General features: G+C 44.4%; 1 long non-coding RNA gene across 2 annotated transcripts; it reads right to left on the reverse strand.

Moving 5' to 3' along the window:
* Positions 1–184: 184 nt before the first annotated feature.
* On the reverse strand, positions 185–21991 carry LOC134431888 (uncharacterized). 2 transcript variants are annotated; one of them, XR_010031129.1, is made up of 3 exons: positions 16925–21991; positions 4759–4853; positions 185–4260 (listed from the first exon to the last, which is right to left on the reverse strand). It is a non-coding gene; the product is annotated as an uncharacterized LOC134431888 (long non-coding RNA). The 2 variants fall into 2 exon arrangements; XR_010031128.1 differs by having other exon boundaries at positions 185–1424; positions 16925–21963.
* Between the last annotated feature and the right edge of the window lie 1362 nt (positions 21992–23353).

Genomic DNA, 23353 nt, shown 5'->3' on the forward strand with positions numbered 1-23353 from the left:
CACACAGTAAAGCCTTTTCATCTTGAACCCAGATGTTTTTCTGGGTGAAGCAGTCCAGCTGGAGAACAGTTGTCCTTCTCAGACGCCCTGGCTAGCTATCCAGCACCGCTAGCAGTAGGGGGGCACTATCTCGATTGCTGTTGGCAAACTATATACAGACATGAACAGAACAGGACAATCGGAATCAGTGGTGTGAGCTGTTTATTTCACACTTCAGTCTCAGTACATTGTTAGGACAGTGGAGACAGAGTATGTTTACAGCTCTCTGATTCAAATGGAATGCCAAGGAAACGTCGTATTACAGGGTAGCATAAAGGCATCTCAGCCTAGGTTTCAGCCAATCACACATAGAGCAAAACATATTGACAATAATTCTATCCAATCATATGAAACACACGTAATCGTAGTTAACACAATAAGAGACTTATTTTCTAACACAATGGCTTGTTTATGAGAGACAAAGCACAGAGACTCATTCATACTAACCTTCCAAAGATATATATTACATAAACTTGTTGCAACCTATAAGGGCAAGTCACAGGGGCTTATTGTTCTATTTCTCACATCTGCTCTACTGCTTAGAAAACTTTTCGCTGTATTAGCAATGTTCACAAATCTGCTGTCTGAGGCCTAGTTTTTTTACCACTTTCTCAAACCTCTCTAATTTTATGAATCCCAACACCCTATCTCCGTGGTTTGGGACAGCACCTAAGATAACCGCTCTGTGCTATGACAGCAGCACTACCTTGTGGTAGGACATGGCTTGGCTTATGGCCAAGTCAGCAGAAAAAGAAGAGAGCGCTCTCCAGCTATGGTGAATCCAGGTTTATTGGGTCCCAGGGGGAACCGACAGCCGAAGGGAAAGAGGGGGAAGTTGTAACAGCTTATAAGGAGGGAGGGAAACAAGGGAGGAGTCGGTCCTTGGACGAATAGGGTTTCAGAGGGGAGTGGGATACAAAAGATTGACTTGGGGAGAACACCAATGGGGATAACTTGAGGGTGGGACCCTGGCCTCTGAACCAATCACTCAACGCTCTAGCTAGAAGTTTCTAGAGAGTTCTAGAGAGAAGGGTGGGAGCGCTGAGTGACAGGGCACCGGGGAGGGATTTGAGAAAGGGTACATTAATCTCCAAGGCAACTGGGGAGGAGTTGGGATAACTGGCAGCACAAGGGAGGGAAGGGAGAACCAGGGCAGAACCATTACATGATAGGGGGGAACAGAACAGTCCAACTTACATAGACACAACACAACATCTCCCCCTTTATTGTTTAAAAAAATTAATGAAAAGTAATCTCCAAATGATGGAGGACACAATTGAAACTACAACTAAAAAGAACTAAAAGCACAGAAAATTGGCCCCACCCGACCTGAGAGACCCCATAGGATAACAGCAGCTTGAGAGGGAGCCATCAGGTTGGGGTTGCTGAAACAACAGAGAAACAAAATTGAGAAACAAGTTTAAAAACGTTGGTTCTGCCCCAGGAGGTCTAGATCTAGGCTGAAGGGTTTGTGCTTCCTCCTCCAACGGGCCTCCTTGACCTGCGTCACAACCCTGACTACCGGTGCTTTCCTTGGAAGAAAGGGCCTGACCCATTTGGATGGAGCCCATTTCAAACCTGAGGGAGTGGACACACATGCGTATCCCCTTCCCCAGGTTACCAGGTCAAAGGGCCCTTCTGTCTTCCAGGTCTCCGGATCCTTGACTAGGACTGGAGGCCTGGCTTTCAGGTGCAGCTGTATGTGGTGACCAAAGTGCCTCACTATAGAGGGATTAAGGTTGTCAAAGGAGCAATTTAAAAAATTAATCATAAAAAGTGCCTTGGACATGTGGGGACTCCACTGCTGTGCTTTTTTGTTTCAGAACCTTTTTTAGGCTCTGGTGGGTCCTCTCCACCACAGCTCTGCCTGTCGGGGAATAGGAGATGCCGGTCTTGTGCTCTATTCCCCATTGCTGCAGGAAGCTCTTGAGTTCCCTGGATTTGTACGCTGGGCCATTGTCATTTTTGATGACCTTGGGGGTGCCCACCACACAGAAAGCCTGCACAAGATGTTTTTCTGTGTTGGCTGCTTTTTGCCCTGTATGGGCAGAAGCATAGACTGCACTGGAGAAGGCATCCACGGAAACATGGACGTAATTCAACCGGCCAAAAGATGGGACATGTGTCACGTCCATTTGCCACACCTCACAACTAGACAAGCCTCTGGGGTTGATACCAGAGCTGATGGATGGGAGTTGATGGGACTAGCACTGAGAGCAAGTAGCCACAATCACCTTGCCTGTTCTCAAGTGATCTGAAATTTCGAACAAGGCCAGGGGCGTTTTGGTGGAATAGCTAGTGGCTAATCTTAGCTTGGCTGCACACATCCGGGAGTGGGGGCCATCTGGACTGGAATGGCAAGGGCATCAGCTCTTTGATTGCCCTCTGCAATGAACCCCAGCAGGTCGGTATGCATTACGAAAAAGGTTGCTCTCGGTGGGAGACCAGCATGACTAATCTTGAGAGCAAGTTGAATAAGGGAATGTTGGACACTTCCTGCAATACTGCATTTTCTGCCCCAGACACTACACCTGCAATGTAAGACGAATTTGTGACCAAATTGAACGGTTCAGAGAACCTCTCGAAAGCCCTGATGACTGTGTCCAATTCAGCTACTTGAGGTGATCCTTCCACCTCAGTAACATCAGCCTCCCATCGCTGGGTTTGACGGTCCTTCCAAGTCATTACAGACTTGTGAGATGCTCTGGACGCATGAGTAAACATGGTCAGTGCCTTCAGAGGGGTTCGTCTCTGAACCAAGAGCCGAAAAAAAAAAAAAAAAAAGGAAAATTGAACATCCTGATTAAAAATTTTGTGGGCCAGCTGATCAACAGCGATTTGGCTGGTATAGCAGTCCAGTGCAAATTGTAACATCTCATTCTCTCTGAGCAGTTTGTCAGATGTGTCCTTTTTGAATTGGCCCGATTTCAATTGGATGGGGATGTGAATGCAGTCAAAATCACAACCTGCAAGCTTCCTGATCTGTGATCTTGCCTTGCGGATCAGTTCTGCCATCAGCTCTTATGGCTGTGTCATCCTCTTGGACCTATGGTGGCCGAGGAAGACCCACTCTATAATGAAGAGAGGGTCTCTCGAGCCTCAGTCGTTGTCCTTGGGTGACTCGTCCCACTGAAAAATCACCCCATGGAGGTGTGGCAACTTTCCTAGAATAATAAATTTGAACGGCAGACCCGGCTGATATCTGTGGGCCTGCCTGGCTGAAGTGGACTTTTGGATTTTCTCCAGTGCTGTCTCTGCCTCCTGGGTAAGTGACCTAGGAGAACTGAGCTCCTCTCCCCTCTTCAATAAATTGAAAAGGGGGCTAGGTCGTTGGTTGGAATTCCTAGCCAAGGCCCTTACCCAATTCAAAGACCCACACAACTGGTGGACATCTGCCAAGGTCTTAACATTACTCTTTATAACCAATTTTTGCAGCACAATGGTCCGCCTGCTAATCTCCAAACCCAGGTACTTCCAGCATCCACTGAATTTTGTCCTGCTGAAGCTCGAAGCCTGCAGCAATCAATGCATTGCTTGTCAGGTCAAGTACGTGAGTAAGTATGTCATCCATTGGAGCAAACAAGTATGTCGTCCATATAATGGAGAATTATAGCGTCTTTTGCGGCTGTATGTACTGGGGACAACAAGGAAGCCACGTACCACTGGCAGATAACAGGGCTGTTTTTCATTCCCTGTGTTAAAACACGCCAATGGTAGCGCTTCCTTGGGGCTTCATGGTTGATGGTGGGGACCATGAAGGCAAAACATGGGGCGTTGTCAGGAAGTAGGGGAATTTAAAAGAAACAATCTTTTACATCTACAATTGCCAAATCCCAATTTTGGGGGAGCATCGTTGGGGACGGCATCCCTGGTTGGAGAGGACCCATGTCCTTAATAAATTTGGCGGAGGTCATGGAGGATCTGCCACTTATCTTTGTTGGGTTTTTTGATGACAAAAACTGGGGAGTTCCATTCCGACACGGTCTCTACCAGATTACCTTTAAGCAGCTGCTCCTGGACGAGCTCATTGAGCGCCTTCAACTTTTGTTTATTGAGTGGCCACTGTTCTACCCATACTGGTTTATTGGTCTTCCAATGCAGCTTCTGGGTAGGATGCTCTTCAGTGACCGCAGCCCAAAAAACCTTGGGGAGCCGCTGGGAGGTCAATTCTGGCTCCCCACTGGGCAAGAAGGTCTCTCTCCCACAGGGGTTGCGTATATTCTAAAACAAGTGGGCATATAGATGCCAATTGCCCATCCAGCCCCTTAATTTGCACAATACTCTTGGATTGTCTCGCTAATTGCATGCCCCCAACACCTTGAACGCGACCAGCCACATCCTGCAACTCCCAATGTGATGACCATTCTCGAGAAGGAATGATCGTCACATCTGCCCCTGTGTCCAAAAGCCCCTGGACAGATTTGTGATCTCCACCCCTTGAAAGGCAGCAGGTGATCTGGGGCTTTTCTCTCCCCAAAACCTGGGTCCAGGCTGCCATGTAAGGGACATCTTGCCGAGGTATGCAAGGCAGCTCTGAACCCCAGGTCAGCTCAGGCACTGGGATGCCCTGAGCTACAACCTGGCCTTCAGGCAGGAAGAGGGGAGGGCGGACACAGTACAGCCCCATAGAAAACTTCCCTGGGTCTGATGTTAAGAAACCCGGGACTACATTTAATTCAAGCAGTGTAAACTTTGTGTCTCCGACAACGACATACTTACATCCAATCTGTCTCCAGTTATCTGGGCACTCAAGGGAAACAGTTACCAGATGGAAGTTGAAGTCTCTTAGATGGAGTGGTCCGGTCAGCTGCAACCTGAAAGGGATAGTTTTAGAAAGTGTGGTTAAAATGGGACTAGGTTGAATGCAGTCTAGACAAGTCAAGTCCGGTTTCACAAAGTCAGTTTTGGTTGTGGACACAGGCAGGCCTGGTTTAGAATTCTCTCCTCCTTTCTCCGCCCAACAAGATGTTTTTAAACCTGCCTCATTTGTTTCTCCACACAAGAAGGGACTGCACTCAGAAACTAGTTTTTTTGTTGTGGGTTTCCCCGAGGTTCCTGCCCTTTCCTAAATTCTAAAAACTGGAGTCTCTGGGGGCAGTCAGGCATCCAGTGTCCAAGCTTCCCACAGAGATGGCAGGGAGCAGTTCTCCTTTGGAACAGTCCTAGGACGCGGGGACGTGATGGACAATCGGCCAAAGACAGGGCTGGATCTACAGGTGTGACCTCCATGGTTTCAGCGGCAGCAATCCTTCGAGGTTGCGGTCGGGTTTTGTAGACAAGGTCTCCCGGTGACAGCGAGACTTTGTGTGCATGAACTTCCAGCATGTGATGCAGAGTAGGAGGAGGGTCCAGGGGTAAACTGAAAATGGCAGCTTTGCAAGCCAGGTTAGCATTTGCAGATGCTACCTCCTTGAGAATCTCCATCCTGGCCTCCTCACTCTGCGCCTGCAAATCAAACTGCTTTGTGAAGGCAGTCAACAAAGGACATAAATGATTCATCTGCATGCTGGAAAATTCTAGAATAGGTGAAACACTGCTGACCCCAACCACAAGAAAGCCCTTTCTGCTGCCCTGGCAGTTTCTTTTAATGCCTCCAGGGGAATGGACCTAGCTTGGGAATGACCATCCGCCCAATTCCCCATCCCGCACAGATGGTCATTTGAGATGATATCACCATCAAAATCAACACCAGTGTGGGGATTGTCCCAAAGGGAGGGTAGGATTCCCACCACCTCCTTTTTCAATGATGCCTCCCACATGACAAACTCCATGGGGTTTAGCAGGCATGAAAAAAAGGTGCCGCAAGTTGGAGGGGGTGACTTCTGATTCTGTCAACATGGCCCTCAGGATCCCCCAGAAGTACTGGCTCTCCCAGGAGAAATCCTTTTGGGCCTTGCTCTTTGATAACATTGTGGGGGAATGGGGTCCACTGGGCCTGGGCTTTCCCCTCCATCTCTGGGTGGTATGGACCGGAGCCACTGAAGGGATGGAAACCGGCTCTGGGTCCTGGGTCTCCACCCCTCGCCCCCCGGGCACCGTAGCATGGGAACCAGAAGGCAGGGCATGGGAACCAGAACTGAGAAGGGAAGGGGACTGGCTGGAGGACTGGGCGGGGATGTCAGATGTTTAGGTCTCCACCCCAAGGGAGGAGTCAAAGGGTGGAGCTTCGTAGGAGGGAGGAGAAATGGGAGGAGCTGCCGAAGGAGGAGGGGCAGAAGGAAGTTGGGAGGAATCTAGGGACAGGAAGGGGTTTTTTGGGGAACGAAAAGGATTGTGGGATAAGGAAGGAGAAAGGGTGGGAAAAACCATGTGGCTCCCTCCATCTTGTGCTCCATGGGAGCCACCTTGGGGAGGGAGATAAAACTGAACTGAGGATTTAGAAACTGGGGATTTATTAACTGGGTGAGAAAGGGAAGGAAAAGAACGCCGAAGAGTCTGGCCAGGACTCCTCGGGCAGGGGGATTGGGAGCTTTGAGGGGAGCCAGGGGAATGGTGGACACCCTGTGCTGTGCTGAAGCAGGCTGCCCCTCTCAAAATCCCACTTTTAGGGCAAGCAGGGGAGGGAGAAGGGCTAGGAGCAGGGGAACAGGGAGAATTGGGCATTAAGCTCTGTGAAGACAACTGTTTTCCCAATTGAGCTGGATTTTAACACCGATTTAATTTGAGAAGTCCAAAATAGGATTTTTATCAAAGAAGAGTCCCCCGACTTAACAGAATCTTGTAATTTACAATTAACAACATCCCAGAAACTGGGGTCATAAATTTGGTTGGGGGAAATTTCTGGAAATTGGGAAAACAGCCATTTTGCTAATTTTTTAAACTCTTTTTTCTGAACCTTAACACATACCCCCCCCACAAGGATTCCTGCAACTTGGGTAAAAGCTCTTTTCTGAGCTGCAGAAAAGCAAGCACCCATGATAAAGATATTATGTGGTGCGACTCAGTCCAGCCACCACCCCAGAAAAACTTTAAGAAAAGGAACAAAGAGCCCCACACCAGCCCCTGTCAGAAAAAAGAGAAAGCTGCACAGCAAAGTGAAGCCCCCTGCCACACCGCACGGAAAATGGCAAACGGCAGCTGCGGGCTCCCCCGTGCCATGCCACACGGCTCTTAAAATGGTGGGTGATGGCTGCCAGCTCCTCTGCACCATGTAGTTGCCACGCGGGAGCTTGGAGTCGCCCATGCCGGTGTCCCGCTGCGGCGGCAGGAACCAGCTGCACCGAAAAGTGGGAGCAGGAACAGGCCTGCACTGCACCAAGAGAGCCCAAAAACTGAGCCGGCACCGCGCCACCGGGTAGAGGAGGGGCAGGGAGAGAATGTGCCGTAGCTGCAAAACCGCGCACGTGAAAAACGGCAGAGGAAAGTGCTGCGCAGTGCCAGGGGATAGACAGAATAGAAAGACAGGGAGAGAAATAGAGAAATACTTACAATCTGGCGAGGGACAAAAGAAATCTGGGAGCAATGGTTTCTGCTGGGGGAACGACTCCTTGGGTGTGAGGAGCTGCCATTCCCGATCCCCCAGAGCACCACCCACCAAAAAGGGGTTGACACTTCTGGAGGTAATTTGACGGCCAATGAGACTTACAGCCTCATCCGCAGAGTCTAGAGATGCCCTCAGGCCTCATGTTGGACGCCAAAACTGAAGCGGTCCAGCTGGAGAACAACTGTCCTTCTCAGACATCCCGGCTAGCTATCCAGCACTGCTTGCAGTAGGAGGGCACTATCCCGATCTCTATGGTTTGGGACAGCACCTAAGATAACCGCTCTGTGCTATGACAGCAGCACTACCTTGTGGTAGGACATGGCTTGGCTTATGGCCAAGTCAGCAGAAAAAGAAGAGAGCGCTCTCCAGCTATGGTGAATCCAGGTTTATTGGGTCCCAGGGGGAACCGACAGCCGAAGGGAAAGAGGGGGAAGTTGCAACAGCTTACAAGGAGGGAGGGAAACCAGGGAGGAGTCGGTCCTTGGATGAATAGGGTTTCAGAGGGGAGTGGGATACAAAAGATTGACTTGGGGAGAACACCAATGGGGATAACTTGAGGGTGGGGCCTTGGCCTCTGAACCAATCACTCAACGCTCTAGCTAGAAGTTTCTAGAGAGTTCTAGAGAGAAGGGTGGGAGCGCCGAGTGACAGGGCACCGGGGAGGGATTTGAGAAAGGGTACATTAATCTCCAAGGCACCTGGGGAGGAGTTGGGATAACTGGCAGCACAAGGGAGGGAATGGAGAACCAGGGCAGAACCATTACATGATAGGGGGGAACAGAACAGTCCAACTTCACAGACACAACACAACGTCTGGGGTCTCTAATTCTTTTCTCAGTCCAGTGAGCCCCCTTAAAGGATCTGTGTTTTGCTGCTGAGCAGAGAAAATGAAAGCAGCCTTCAGAGTTGTACCTACACCCCAGCCAGAGTCATATGTTGGTCATTTGCCTGGTTTACTTGCAGGACCTTTTGGGCAGGTTTGACTTGCTCACTCATGTTTGGCAGGTGATAGTGGAGTTGTTTAGAGTATAGCGGTGATGAGCATTCTGCTGGAGTTTGGGAGAGCCAAGTTGAAATTCCTCTTCTGCCTTGGTCCTTCACATCTTGTGAGTAATAGCTGGGAGCTATTATTGAATAAACATAATTTTGTGGTATCACAGGGGGATAGCTTTATCCAAACTTAGGTCCAGAGGTCCTCAAAAGAGATGGAGGCATACTTCAGCACTTGAAGTAACACTGTAAACTTGTAAACTTGTAAACTACTTCTGTGGTTGGTGGAGTGAATGGCAACATTTTAGATGAATCAGATTATCTTCTGGAAATGCCTATTGCTATTGTCCAGGAGAGGAGGAAACAGCTATTTTAAGTAGCTGAAGTCAGGTGAAACTATTCCAGTCCTGATGGGTACATTTTAAATTCCAGCCTAGGTTCACACCCAGGGACAACCTAAGTTCACTAGAGACAAGCCACCTGATCCAGCACTTCCTGCACAGCTCCTTGTCTTCCAGATTTGGATGATGGAGACACCTTGCCCTGCAAAAGTCTCACATCAGACCTAGGTCTTGCCTATAGTCTGAAACTTTCAATGTTTGATTATCTTGAAAGTAGAACTGAAGAAGGTAACAAGGCCACCCCATGCTTGTTGTACTAGCCCGTTCTCCAAAAGCACTCTGTGGTTCAGGGGTAGGGTGGAAAAGAGAAACAAAGAAGCTGAAGTCAGAGGGTAAAGAGGAGAGTGGACCATGTGGGTAAGATCTTAGCGGTGTTTAAATCCCAAACTGTTTACATTTTCTAGTGAATTGTATATAACAGTACAGTATATAACAAATCTGCAGAGGAACAAGGGCTGCATTTTCTAATTAGAGAATTTTATCTTTTAGTCTCTTCTTGGATGTGTCCTTGCTGCCATTACCATACAAGTGTTTTACAGAAAGCAAAACAGTTTCAACAGCTGAGGCTGGCAAAACCCTTACATACCCTGCAGCCATATTATTAATGTATTTGACTAAGAGGTGTTTGTTTGAATCCCCACTCCAAACTGTGTGAAGGAGATGTGTAAACAAAGGTTTCTTGCCTGCTTGGGTGACTGCAATAGTTATTCTACTAGGCTTACCGTTTTTATCTGATAAAAGAGCATGTTGCTGTCCTTTCTCAGGGAAAATGCTCTGCTTGGAAGTGTATGAGACCTGCATTCAAAGAGTATGTTGGATTGAAACTACTCCCACTTTCTATGGGTGGGGTATGTCACAGGAATAACTTTCTCTAACACTGTCTGTAGAGACATCTCAGCAGTGGCAAACCCTTGTGGGCAGGTCAAGTTAAAAAATCACGTACATCACCATCTGTCATGCCATCTCTAATCCCTTACTTCTGACCTTTGTAGTGCCAGTGGTTTGGCATGACCTGCCTTCATCTAGTTCTTCCTTCAGGTGCTGCCAGTCATCACTCACCAACTTGCCTAAAACACCATGAACAAATTCTCTGTAAAAATAAGTAAACTGATACTCAGCCATAATCGAGAACTGTTACCAGAACAGGCTTTTTGGGGGGGGCGGGAAATTACAATGCTTTAGCAATTATAAATCCTGTAGAAAGGCCCAAATCATTAAATTGTGCCTTGCACAGTAGTGTTTGGGATTCTTTGGAATGCTACCATTTCAGAGTGATTTTTTGCATTGTTTTACTCTGATCATAAAATCTGACAATCTTGATGTTGCTGTTTTGTGGACAGAAATAGAAGGCCCTTAAAAGTGGAAACACTTTCTACTTCAGTGTTTAGAGTCAGATAAAAATCCAAATTTCACAATAATAAAAATGAAGCCAAATAGAGGTCTTTTCATAAATGTGTTAAGATGTTGCTCCTACATTGTCTGCTGGGAGCAAAATGTGTGGGGAAATCTTTAGTTCTGCACAATTGAGGTGATTTTGATACAAGTTTCTTCTACACTAACTCAAGCAAAACAAACAGCTGTCAGCAGCTGGAGTGCATTACATAATCTTCTAAACATTTCTTTCCATTTAGTTCTACCAGGAAGGATCCATTTCACTCAGTCAGAGATGTGCATCAAAAGCAGGGTAAGAGGGAGGAAGAAATAAGGAGGTTCTCTTCAAAAGTGAAAATCTTACCAGCTCTTTCAATATTAAGAAAAGGTCAGTTGTCTTGTAATTATAATGCAAACCTTTAAAATCAATATTCTATGTAATATCTCTGCATAAAAAAATAACAACCAGAACCCTGCAATCTAAAAGCAGTTCATTAGTCTAATGACCAAAAAAACCTTTCCAATTTCAACTTTAACTAGCTAGTAAAAATATCCTCTGAGAAAAGTGACAGTAGTTAAATGGCAATATATTGGCCTCTGGTGGAGGCTTTAAATAAGGGCTATTAACTGCAGTGCAATTGTGCACAATAGAATTGTATTACATTACATTACAGTACACTGACAGTCATTGATGAAGTTTCCGAAGGTAACAATTTAAGCATGATTTTTTACCACTAATTTTGCCTTAGTGGGGTTCTTTAATTTATGTGTGTGTGGACCACTATGTATACAGAGAGTCTCCTTGATTTTTGGATTCCAGATACAGTTTTCTTTTGTGCCAGAGTATTCAGTGTTTCAGAGACTAAGACAATTAGGAATTTCTCTATCTTGCCTTTTCACCGCTGTTGCTTATGCATAGAGTCAGCATTCCTAAAGAGGGAATACAATTCTTCCATTATTAATTTCTTTCACCCTTACACATAACTTCAAATATAGGGATTATTGTGTATCACCTTTGGTTAAAGCACTGCATCCTAGAATCTCAGACAGACTCTTTCCCCTGCATGTAACTTCCAAGGCTTTTTTTCAAACTCATAGCACTCACTGTTAGCTGCATTTTTCTACAAAGGGACAAAACAATGCTTGTCACTTCCTTACACTGATTGTCTTATGCTACCAAGGAGCAGCCGAGTTGAAGTTACCGTTTCATCTCTAGTATCCAGCAGTCTGAACCCATAAATGTAATTTTAACAAGCAAATAAGCATCCTACAAGAAAAATTTCATGTGTGAAGTTAACAGAGCCTTGTGTTCTCACTTTTCTTCTCATATTGATTTTTTACCTAGACAGAAAAAATCCACAACATAACCTTCTACAGATGGGTAAACCCATTTCTGGGATTATGTCAAGAATAGCCTTTCAAAAGCCTGTTATCCCTGCAAATTAACAAACTCCAGTTTTTGCAGATGAGCTTTAATTTTGAATATCCAAAAATCCTAGGACCTAGTGAGCTGCATCTCAGCATTCTCATCCTTTGTATTTGAAAAGCCATGACTGTCAGGTGAAGTCTATAATGACTATATGTTCCATGCACGTAGAGATGCACCCAGTTATGATGATCCTGTGTAAAAGGTGTGATAACTTTCACCACAATGCACAAAGTGCTCTTTGCACATCCTTGTTCCTGTGAGCTGGGCCCCCTTCTACCCTGTTTTACTGGCAGGGTTTCTCCTGTCCACATCAGCCTGAGCCCTTTGCACGTCAGTCCAGATCACAACTTTTTCTCTTGATGCTTGTGAGGAATACTCTCTTGTGGAAAAAGTTTGTGGGAGACACCTGCTTACTTTAAAAATTCTAAAAAGTTTATTAAACCTTAACAAAAATACAACAAAAGGACTAAATAAGTATGGGGACAAAGGGTAGATATAGGTCCAATTGTGTCAGGAACCCACGTCTTAAGAAAGGAACCCACTTGCCACGGCAAAACGTCCAGATATGGACAACACTGGACAAACCAGACCAGTGAAGAGCCTTTTTTTATTATTTGCACATCAGTCTCAGAACATGGTTTTACAATGGAGACAGGATGTTAACAGCTCGCTGATCCACAGGGAATGCCAGAGAAGGTGGGGTGATACAGAATGACATAAAACCATCTCAGTCTAGATTTCAGCCAATCATACATAGAACAACACATATTGACAAGCATTCTATCCAATCTTATAAAACACACGTAATGGTAGTTAAAACAATGACTGGTTCATAAGAGACAAAGAACAGAGCCCTATTCATGCTAACCTTCTAAAGATATACATTAAATAACCTTGCTGCCATCCTAAAGCCAATTCTACAGAAGCCTATTGTTATTTGTCACGTACGCTCTACTGCTTGGGAAACTTTTCTGCTGTATCTGCAATGCTAACAAAACTTCAGTCTGAGGCCTATACTTTTTTAATCATTTCCTAAAAACCCTCTAACTTCATGGATTCCAACAATTCCCTCTCTCTGTTTGACCCAGAAGCTTTCATTTTCTTGTCGCTTACTACTTGTGTTACATAGCTATATTGCAAAATTTCTGCTTATTATCTGTTGGAGACCTATTTGCACTAAACTGAGGCATTGCTAAATTACGGCACAGCAACTTAATGCTGTGAAGGCCCAATTCTTGAAAGAGATATATTACAGCATCCTGAGTGGGTCGCTGCTGGTGAGAGAGAGACGGTGAATCTTGTTTCTAGATCAGAAGGCTGGATTTATTGCTATATAATATATAGTACATTATGACTATACTAAATTGAATTAAAGAGAGAGGTTTGCAGAGCTGCTAGCTAGCTAAGAATAGAAAGAAAGAATCTCTAACAAAGTTGTGTCCAAGGACTCAGTCCCCTAGCTTGCACTTTGTGATTGGCCCTTAATTATAAACAAGAAGCATGAGCCAATCAAGGTGCATCCTATTACATTCCACAGCAGCTGATAACAATTGTTTACATTTCCTTCTGAGGCCTCTGCTTTCCAGAAGACGCAGAAATCTGAAAGAAAGGATTTCTGTGAAAAAATGTCTGCGACAGAGATATGAATCACATTTGGTAATAGTCACAAGTCATTGTTCAAAAACCTCTGGTCAATTCCAAGGTCTTAATTCAAAACCTTCGTTCATGTCTATACCTTCATCTACTGCTTTCGTGAGATTTTGAACACTCTCTGTGCTTCTACTTCCTAACTCTCCTGCTTGTATGACAAAAACTTCTCGGACTGTTTTGTTCATCATTCGTCGTACACAACAAAGTATACAAGGTACCACTATCAATATCAGTATTGAAACACCTAATACGTAAAGACCTATCTTGCAAAGTTGCCTTAGCCAAGGTGCAAAACTCCAATTTTGAAACAAATCATCCAACCAGGAACCTCCATCTTCTTTAATTTGGGCTGTCAGATCCTTCAATTTTTGAATGCTTTTGTGAATGGATTCAGAATGATCAGACACATTCATACAACACAATCCTTCAAATTCCTCACAACTGTGCCCTTGTGCCAGTAAAAGAAAATCAATGGCTGCTCTGTTTTTAAGGGTAGCATGTCTAATACTATCAACATCGGTCAACATATCACTGATTGCAGAGGATGTGGCATTAGCTTGTTTGCTCAGCCAGCATCCAGCTCAATCTAATTGTCTCAATGCCACAGCTGAAGCCAATTGGGGTAAAAATATACCTGCTGAAACCCTTCTGGTAGCATTCCAAGGCATAAAATCACTCTGACAGTTCTCCTCATAATGAGGGACAGCTCTTGTTCTCCTTTATTTCTTTTTCATCACTGCTTTGGCAGTGGGGGCAATTATGGTGAGCATACCAATGCTACAAGGGCCACCTTCAAGGTGAGCTGGAATGCCTTGCTAAGCTCTGTCTCTACAAATGAACCAATACCCTTTCGGCAATTTCCGTGGATATTGATCCGTCTCAGGAAGCACATCCCAATTGTTTGAAACATTACACCAAAACCTCAAATTTTTATATGCAAAATAATGAGGGGTAACACTGTACTTTGGGGGATCACCTTTTCTCCAGGCACGGGTCATGAAAGTAAAACAAAGATCCATGGTCAAAGAACCAAGGATTTCCAATTCTTGAGGTTCAGATGCTGCCCTGAGAAGTTTTTTGGACCAAACATTCCAATTGAAGGAGGGATTGTTTCCATTGTCAATTCCACCTGGCCTACCATTGGATTGTTTTTTGACCAAAGGCAACTCTTTCACTGGCACACCAACCAGACAGGTTGAAAAAGGCTTTTCTGGTTCCGAATTAGACAGACATATAGTATCTGATCCGGCAGCCTTGGCTAAGGTCACCCAAACATTTGTTTTTTGTTGTTCCACAGGCAAATCTGCACAACAAAAAACAATAAAGATCAAGCAAAACAAGTATACCATTTGAATTTGCCCCATCTCTTTCATGAACTAAGTTTTGGCAGAATTCTTTTTACACAAAAACAATAACCTAAGCTTTTGCCAAAAATTAGCTCTGTTAAACAAACATTCAGCATTCAATTGGCATACTCATAAATAACATTGGCACAAAATCAGAGTTCATGGGTTCCACTGATGCACAAAGAACGTCAGGCACAAGAGGCGTCAGGCGAGACCCGGGATCTTTCGATTCGGCTCACGTCTGCGTAATTGCTTCCTCGGTTCTGGGCTCGTCAACGGGATCTGAGGTGCGATACGGTTTGACGTTTTTGGCAGGAACCCACTTAATTCCAGCCCCTGTGGAGACAGAAGCATACCCTTTCCCCATGTTATTAATCTGAATCTGTGATTAAATTAAAAGGTTGAGGGAAAAGCTGAAAAGCTTGAACGACAGTCAAAGTCCAGTGATGAGGTTGTCTTCTTTGAAGAGTTGATGTCTCAGCCTTGGATCTTTGTTGCATCCTTGAAGTTTAGTTGTAGAAAAGTCAAGTCCAGCCTTCTGGATTTCAGTCCCAACACCAGCACAGGTTTGCTGCATCTCTGTCTGAGTTGAAGCTGTGATGAGCAAATCATCCATGTAGTAGTAGAATCTTGAATCCTGGAAAATTCTGTGAACTAAGGACAAAACTTATACAACAAGACATTAGCAGATCATATACATCATGACAATCACATCTCATGACAGGTAGAAAGTCACTTTGATTGGAATCTTTACATATGACAATCCTTTTGTGACATGACCAGGTTTACAGTGAGGCCTTTTGTCAGAGGCTGCCACTAGCTACCAGGCGTTCTGCCAGTGTCCGAATTCTTGGCAAGGACATTGTACTCTTGTCCAGGAATTCTGCCAGGCCCGGGACTTTGGCCAGGTCCGTGGCTTTGGCCAAGTCCGGGAACTTTTCCAATGTCCAGTTTTTTGACAGAGACCTCCAAACCACATGCCCCCTTGGAGCCCTGCCATGAACGGCAGGGGTGGGCTCCAACAAACAACACGCCTCCTCCGAAGCCCTGCCCAAAGGGGCTGGGACAGAGGCGTGTTCCCCTAATCCAGGAAAAATGCCAACGTTGGCCTTTTAACCTTGAATTTGTTACTTTAGAAAAATTACCACAAGTTTCACATTGTCTCCCTGCCAAGAAAAACTCAGCTGGAGAGCTGCCATAGCTTACATGGTTTTGTTTTAAAATACAAGGAATAGAGTCATGACATTTTAAAAATTCAACCTGCATTTTTTCAGGGAATTTTTGAGAGTTTTCCATCCTTTCAAAGGACTCCACCCTTTGGATTAAAGCCAATTTTTCTTTCTCTGAATCCATGGATTGACAAACACCAGAAAAACCATGTTTTTGCTTTACTGAAAAGGAATTCCCAGAATCCCCCTGCATTTGACACATTTGAATTGAACCCGGAACCACAATTTCCTGAGTGGAAGCGACCTCTTCAGCTTCCACCTCAGGCATAGTAGAATCTAATTCAGTTTTCAGTGTCCCTGCATAAACAATTTTAGGTAGTACAATCTCTTTATCACAAAGCCTTTTTTCATTTCACTTTTCTACACATTTCGTCCCTTCCCCCTTACAAGATTCACATATTTTTACATTTACAGAACAACGCAAAAAGTCCGAAAGAGTTTCATTTTTTCCCAGAGGGAGAGAAGAAAGATTTTTTTCAACAGAGTTCAAAGCATTACTTTCAGCATCTGAAACAACATTTGTTACATTCTCCGATACACACACAGTCTCCGTTTTACTGGAATTTAAAGAGACAGAAACAGAAATTTTGTTTTCTGAGTCTGAGTTGACCTTATTATTATCAGTTTGTTTAAAACACTCCATCAGAGCTCTAGAAGTCAGCATAAGTGCTCTTAAGCTTTCATCTTCTTTGAGAGAGACTAAATTATATATTCTCCAGTTTATCTGATCCCAAAAATGAAAAGTAAAAGCAAACTGTAAATTTAAATCTTGAGTATTCGCTTTAACCCAGATAAGTAAGTTTTAAAGCTCAGTTTTTGAGACTTCAGAACGACCTTTTTCTTGTAACATTGTCTCTAATTGATGAAAAACATCCCATTCAACTTTTGATAAGTTCGTTCCCATTTTTGTTTTCTTTTAATAAATTTTTTTTTTCTATCTTTGCTCCCAATGTTACTCAAGCGCTCTCCCGAGATAAGTTACTTACAAATTCCTTGGCTTCGGTGGGAGAGATGATACCGTCCTCCTGATTAACACTTGAGTCTCCAGCAGCAGGTAAATCCACGATTTTTCTTTTTTCTTCCAATCTACATCCTTGAACGTGGTATCCTCACACGGGCAGGCACCAATTATGGGGACAAAGGGTAGATATAGGTCCAATTGTGTCAGGAACCCACGTCTTAAGAAAGGAACCCACTTGCCACTGCAAAACGTCCAGATATGGACAACACTGGACAAACCAGACCAGTGAAGAGCCTTTTTTTATTATTTGCACATCAGTCTCAGAACATGGTTTTACAATGGAGACAGGATGTTAACAGCTCGCTGATCCACAGGGAATGCCAGAGAAGGTGGGGTGATACAGAATGACATAAAACCATCTCAGTCTAGATTTCAGCCAATCATACATAGAACAACACATATTGACAAGCATTCTATCCAATCTTATAAAACACACGTAATGGTAGTTAAAACAATGACTGGTTCATAAGAGACAAAGAACAGAGCCCTATTCATGCTAACCTTCTAAAGATATACATTAAATAACCTTGCTGCCATCCTAAAGCCAATTCTACAGAAGCCTATTGTTATTTGTCACGTATGCTCTACTGCTTGGGAAACTTTTCTACTGTATCTGCAATGCTAACAAAACTTCAGTCTGAGGCCTATACTTTTTTAACCATTTCCTAAAAACCCTCTAACTCCATGGATTCCAACAATAAGGAAAAATTGCAGTGCTGCGAACAGCCTTCATGGCTGCCTACCGCGTGGCAGGTTCATCTTCAAGATGGATGCTCAGTGTTTTATACCCCTAGCAATTGCGTCAGCCACCCTGGCCCCTTCCCAAGGTCTGTCAGTCAACTCTTCTTTGCCATTTATCAGTGGAGACTGCTTTCTTGTCACTTGATTGGAGGGCCACGTGTTGTCATGCCCCTTAGAAACAAGCTTTTCTGTTCCCAACTGCCCCATGGAAGGGGCACATGTGCCCACCTTCTTTCTACCTGTCCTAGACAACCCAGGCTGCCTAATGGCAACAATACAGAGGGGGAGAGGAGGAAAGGGAACTATGGAGAGGACAGAGGACATCTAAACTACAATAACATAACTATGCCTCAATAAAGATTCTTTTAATATTCACACAGTATTCATGCCCATGCGAGCGCCAATCATCTCACTATCCATCTGTAACAAGTTGAAAGAGAACAAAGTCACCAAAGCATCACTTACTTACTGATAACAAGTCATCTGAGTCAGGTGCATCTCACTGAGGAGCCATACATCTCTCTAAAATGCACCAACTTTTATACTCTTCCTCAACCGCTGTTGTCCCTGTCCCATTATCCCATTGGCTGGGTATCAGGAACTCAAATTCCTCACATTCTTTCTGAATGCCCGACGTGCTCAAGCTGATACCTCCCTTCCCCCCACACTTTCTATACCTCTAAGTACCAAGCACTGGTTAACTCCCCTTTTCCTACCCCACCCCACCCTGCACTGAAGCAGCCTAGGCTCATGCTAGCTACATCTTTGCCTAAAAGACTGTTTCTAGTTCAAAACCTTTCTCACTATCTTGCCCAGACTTGACAGACATGAGAAGCTCTTTTGTCACAGTCATGTTGGACCAACTAACCATCCTTCATCTTTCAAAATGGCCCTGTGGTCATAAAAGCTGAAGTTTTAATCAAGACCAGCTGCAACAGTGGTTGTTGACCTGCACCATCAATCTACTCCTCCTCAAGTTCCTCCTTTCACTAGCAAGTGAAAGGGCAGGGCACCACTGGGCCCTGGCACCCCTGGTCCTCACTTGCACAGCCTCACACTCATTCGTGCTTTGCTCCAGGTCTTGCCTGGTGTAGGGAATGAGTAAAAAGTAAGGAATGTTTCTCAATTGCCTCTTAGAAAATTAAGGTTTGAAAGTTAAAGTGTTCAACTGCCTCTAACAAAAACTTTAGAAACTGCTATATTTTAGAAAATGAAGCATCCTGTTTCAAGTCATTAGAAGGGCTTGTACTTGGTACATCAGCAGAGTAAGTAATAAACTTCGAAACATCAGGCAAACTTCTCCTGAACACCAATGAACCAGCCAACCTCAAGGGAGCAAATAAAGTTATGATGGATGTGGCTAACCTGCCCCCATGTCTAAAAACTTATCAAAGTGATGGAGTCTTTACTGTCTTTGCTGTCCTTCACTGTTCTGGCTGCTCCTACAAAGCTGTTTGTCCTTCCCCTCCTCCTCCCTCAACCCCTGCCCCATCCCCCGCTGGTCGGGCTGCCTGGCTCAGCTCCCTTGCTGGATTGCTGGCCAGCTCTCAGAGGAGCTTCACCAGGGAAAGACCCATCATGCCCCATGAAGATATTCCCCATGCACTCTATAAGCCAGTGCTGGACCCCTGGTAATCCCTTTCCTGTGGTATTCGTCATTATTCTTGGAAATTTCCTATTTTTCTGTTTCCTTTTTATCCTTCCTTCATGAAAAAATAAGTGAGTTATCACTTTGAATCCAAACATCTAATCTCATTTGTGTTTTAATATCACTTTCAGATATGTCTAGAACCTAGTTCCTTTGCTTAATTGTTGATCAAAGCAAAAGTCACCTCACCTTAAGGTATGGCTGGTTCTCAAGTTGGCCAGGAACTAGAGAAGCCTTATCAGCCTCCCCACAGTGCCCCTGTAAAGCAGCCCATCTTTTTTATCCTGACCCAGGCCAGGCAGCATGGTAGGAGGGAACTTCTGCCCCTCCACAGGGAGTTCCAATGTCACTTGCCACCTCACCCAGCTTTTCCTGGGGAGACTCAGGGGCTGCCAGATGGGGCATGTGCCAGCCCATCATATGTTTTTGGGGTACTAAATCCCTTTTGTAGGTACAGACCTTCATTTCCCACACCTCTATGCGTGCATAGACTATGCCTGTGCCCCCAAGTGCAGCCCCCAAGGGGTTCAGGCTGACACATCCTTGTTGCTGTCAGGAGAAATTATTATAGAAGGTCAGGCACAGGTTAACAAGCCTCACAAGACCACTCCGGCATGTAATTAAGATCAGTCTATTGCTGGAAATACTCTCCTTTGCTCTTCGTCTGCTTTGCCCTTGTTCATGCCCACTAAGAGTCTGGCAAGTCTATCATGGTATTATCCAAACACATGATGAAAGATTCACTTTCTATTATCTACCAACTGGAACTTCAGTTCTAAAAGTCTTTAGACAGTCTAAAGACTGTGTGATGCTTTGTTCTTCTTGTCTCTCTTGTCTCTGTTTATAATGTTGAAAACTCTACCTGAAATATTCATTTCAATCAATAAAGTACATCAGAAATAGCCATGATTATACATTTATATTTGTGCTGTAGTTATTATTTTAGAATCTGCTCTTTTGATGGTCTCACTTTGGAGTCTGGAAAGACCTGAACGTACCAACCATTTAGTTCTCTAAGTTTTAGTTTTGGCATTAACTGCAAGAAGGTTGCTACATTCTGGAGCTCAAAATACGGCTAACGCACATATTTTGCATTTGAATTAGGCTTGAGAGAAATACACAGATTGTAGGAAGTGAGTGTTGTCGTGGAGTGCATGTACCCCTATGGACCCCCGGGAGTAGGGGAGATGGGGAATGCCAACCTATAGCTGCCCTTACCCACATAGGCTCCCCTTCCTCCGGTGATTGGAGGCTCCTAGGAGTGGTTTGAGCCCTTGGCCTGAGTTGTACCCCTTGAACTAGGACCCCGCTGCGGGGTCATAGAGCGGGACACACTCGGTATCCCGAACTAGGATCCCACTGGGGGGTCATAGGGTTACCTGAGGGGGTTAGTGGGGCGGGCTTTCCCAGTGAGGAGTAGAGCTCCAACTGCTAGCTCAAACTACCTGGAGGACTGTTCCTCAGGGATAGATTAGGGGAGTCTACTCCCTGAGGAACTAGGACCTTGGGGGTGGGAGAAAATAGTCCTATACTGAACAAAGTGGCCACCGTGTAGGGGAGTGCCCCTTTTCTGAAGCCAGGGAAGGGGAGGGTTCCCAACCCAAGGGGAGTAGGGTCCCCTTGAACTAGGACCCCAGTGGGAAGGGGGTCATAGAGGGGACGTAGGCTTACCCTGAGCTAGGATCCCAGCTGAAGAGGGTCGTAGGGGTGGCTGAAAATAGACTTCACAGGGATGGTGACGCGCAGGGGGAAGGTGGGCCACCGGCTGTGGAAGGGCCCTTTCAGTCACTGAGGTTGAAGGGGAGGTTAGAACCAGCTTACATTGCGGAGAATTTTTCTCTTTTTTTGTATGTTAAGAGTCGGGGCCCCTAAGGAGTGAGGTTTGAAGGTGAGGGCAGGCCAAAATTCCTTTGACCACTCCTTAGGAATTTTGGAGTTTTCTGTGTGGCTGGCCAAGAAGCGGCCATTTGGGGTTTTCTGTGAGATGGGCCAATAAGCAGCCATTTGGAGTTTTCTGTGAGGCGAGCTGACAAGCGGTCATTTTGAGTTTTCAGTGAGGCAGACCAAGAAGCAGCCATTTTGAGTTTTTGGTGAGGCGAGCTGAGAAGCGGCCATTTTGAGTTTTCTATGCAGTGGGTCAGGAAGCGGCCATTTTGATTTTCATGTGTGGTGTGCAGTGACCATTTTAAGTAAGTGGCTTGCTGCATCTATTTTGTATTTGGTTGAGCAGGTAAGTTGTTTCATTTCTTGAAATAGCCATCATTATTGTTTAGTTTTCCAGCTAAAAGGATAGATAATGTATTTCTTTTTGGAATTAATTTCGACATTTCACTATTGTTAGGTTATAAATGTTCATTGGAATTGACATTATTATTCCGAAACTCTTGTTAAACTGCCATAGTTATTTTGTTTCCCACACTAAATATTTAAGTCACCTTTTTTTTGGTTTTGTTTCCCACTAAAGCCATCATATTTATTTCATTTCTTACGTCAAACATTTCTTTAAAGTTGCCATCTTTGTCTTGTCTCTTATGATAAGGAACTTTTTAAAGTAACCATTATTATTACATTTTCCACAATAATTAATATTTATTTTCTCTTCCTCATTTATAACTAATACATATACCTTATCAGGAAAAAAAAATTGTATTTGGATACCAATTGCTAATTAAAGATGGTACAGTGTGCTGGCAAAAGTGCCAGCAGGAAGAGAAAAAGGAAGGAAGTTTTTAAGAAAATACGTCCTAGTAGTCCTTTAGGTGAACTTTTAAATAATTGGGATACTAATGAGGGAATGAAGGATCTAGATAAGATAAAAATGATAAGATACTGTACAGAAATATGGCCTAAAGAGAGTACTGCTGAAGGACCTATGGACCTATTTTTTGGCCCTGGTACGGGACAAAAGAAAGATGACTACGTATAGCATTAAATAGATATGTCAATATCCGAGTAGAAACTTGCGATGAAGAGATTAGATATGCTAAATGTTGGTTAGAAAGGGAGAAACAGGAAGAGGAAATAAAATTATATAAAGTATCCAGAGAAGAAGAAAAAGAAGAAACTAAGCTACCAGAAAGGAGGTGGGATCCTTTAGACCATCTTCCTCTGCCTCCCCCTCCTGATCCCTTAGATTACCTCCTGTTACCTCCTCCTCCAACTCCTCCTATTACCACCTTCCTCCTCCCCCTCCAAATTTGTACCCCTTGGCACCATCTCACAAGGTGGATGCAATTTCAGTATCTACTCCCACAGGAGTTTTAAAATCACCTCAAGATTTTAATTCAAGTTGTCCTGCTCCTGGCATCCCGTCTTCTGTATCACCTCCCTTCCCAAATATACCAGAACCTGCCCATTCTAGTACTCCTTCAGTTTTGCAGATTCCCTCCAGTTCCTCAAGTACCCAGACACCGGTCTCTAGTACCACTCAGTGTCCATACCCCAATTTTGGCTCCCAAAACTTTCCAAAATTCCCCTCTTTATTTTTCCCCTGTACTTCAACCCATAACCCAGAGTACCTCTTCCCCTATTCTTATTCCTGGAACATCACAAAACATTCCTTTTTATTTATCCCCCATACCCCAACATACTGAGAGTCAAAAGCAGGAGCAAAGTTTGTGAACAAAAGGTCAGGGAGTGAAAAAGGCCTGTTGTTATAAAGATATAGAGGAAAAGAAGTTAATTGAACTACATGAGCATGCAGCAAGCTATCAATATAATAAAAGGTTCCAAGCAAAGAAAATTCAAGATGAACGTGGGAGAACTGAAAAGTTATATCCTCTAAGGGAAGTGCCTATGGGGGCGCCAGAGGTGGTACTGGTTTTGTGAATGCCCCATTAACCGCCTCTGAAGTTAGAAATTTTAAGAAAGAAATTAAAACTTTATTAGAAGACCCAATAGGCATCTCCCAACAATTAGACCAATTCTTAGGGCCTAACATCTTTATGTGGGAGGAATTAAATTCTATCCTAGAAATATTGTTCTCTTCCGAAGAAAGACAAATAA

This window comes from Melospiza melodia, chromosome Z (genome assembly GCF_035770615.1).
Source record: "Melospiza melodia melodia isolate bMelMel2 chromosome Z, bMelMel2.pri, whole genome shotgun sequence".
NCBI lineage: Eukaryota > Metazoa > Chordata > Aves > Passeriformes > Passerellidae > Melospiza > Melospiza melodia.